A 1,825-nucleotide genomic window follows, 5' to 3' on the forward strand; every position below is an offset into this window, starting at 1 on the left:
GTCCCTACTTTCCAACTCTCCTCTCACCCTCTTCCCTCCTTATTTCCTTCCTTCCCTATCACCTCTTTTCTATATTTCCCTCTTCCCCCTCGTCACTACTTTTTAAATAACGATCCCCCCACCACCACCACACCACACCACACCACACAACACCACACCACACCACCACCAGTCATTGTTGCTGTCACTGGTCACCCTCATTTGCCACAATTGCTCTGAAATAAGAGAGAAGGGTGACGCGGGCATTGAGATGTTGACATAACTTTCAATTATTTGCCCGTACGAAATTAGTCACTAGGGCACGATTCACTCCCTTCCAAATTAGTATCACAATGGCCACGAGTCATACCTGCCCCTTATTTCTACACCTTCCACACCTGCCAAAATTCCTACGCCTTTCCACACCTGCCCATATTCCTACACCTTTCCACACCTGCCCATATTCCAATACCTCTCCATACCTGCCCATATTCCTACACCTTTCCATACCTGCCCATATTCCTACATCTTTCCACACCTGCCCATATTCCTACACCTTTCCATACCTGCCCATATTCTTACACATTTCCATACCTGCCCATATTCTTACACATTTCCATACCTGCCCATAGTCCTTTATCATAACTCCTTCGCATGTAACTATAACACTAATATGAAACAGACAATACTTAAAGGTGATGGAGTTAAGAGTGATGTTGAATGGGAATATGTGGAAGGGAATTTGTAGTATATTTCTGAGTATACGATAAGGGGTTAAACATGACCAAGATCCGTGGTACCTTCAGCTCAGTAGATGGCCAGAGGTTGTCACATTGTAAGGCTGATGTAACTAGTAATCAAGGAGCTTCTACTCTTTATCACCGCCTTGCCAGATTTCATTCAACCACAGCATAGAATTTAAGATATGAGTGGCCCAAGTCAGTGAGATGAAGGACAAGAGAGTGTAGTGTAAATATCCCATAATTCAGTGTTCTTGGTCTCTCAGATGATGACTACACTGAGGGGTATTAGTGTAAATAAACCGCTTGCCATCATGGGCTTAGTTCTGTGGTTCAACTTACCTCATTAGATGTTCACAAAAGGACCGCTGCCCCTATAGTGCCCTGCTACTTTTGATGTTATCCGGGGGTTTTATTTTTTTGTGGTTAGAGAGAGAGAGAGAGAGAGAGAGAGAGAGAGAGAGAGAGAGAGAGGAGGGGGGAGGAGGTTACTTAGTTACCTGTACATACCACCGATTTCTTAACTTACTTTTTCCAGACTGAGGGAGATGGTGGCGGTGGCGGGGGTCTACAGCAGGCCAGTGGAGCGCCGACCCAGAGACTGGGCTGGTGACACTGATGGAGGCGGCTCTGGCCAGGCTAATCAACGCTGACCCCATTGACTAGTGGTCTCAACTCGACCCACAGCCAATTGCAAGGTAGTGTGCTTTGAAATTGTCGATGATAGTATGATGATGGTGATGATGATGATGATGATGATGATGATGATATAATGATGATGTGGACCTATAGCAATGTGGTATTAAGTCGACCCATAGCTAGTTGCAAGGTATTTGGCCATAGCACTTTAATCTGGTCGTGTGTATGATGATGATAATGACTGATGATTTGATTCTGCACAGCCATGACCAAGAGTTCATCGGAATTTCTCAGCCAGCATTGCGTCGTATCTTGCGTATTTCTCTTTCCTCCCCAGAGACAGGGAATATCCTTCCTTCCCATACTCTTTTCTTGTGTACTTCATATTGCTATCACATAGAAATAGTTCATGTAACAGCCCACATTGCCACAACCGGTAGGGAATGTGGGCAAACTTTGGCTGTCCC

Source organism: Coenobita brevimanus, unplaced genomic scaffold (genome assembly GCF_032717465.1).
Source record: "Coenobita brevimanus isolate Jiangsu-jjx unplaced genomic scaffold, ASM3271746v2 jjx.HiC_scaffold_2629, whole genome shotgun sequence".
In the NCBI taxonomy this organism is placed as follows: Eukaryota; Metazoa; Arthropoda; class Malacostraca; order Decapoda; family Coenobitidae; genus Coenobita; species Coenobita brevimanus.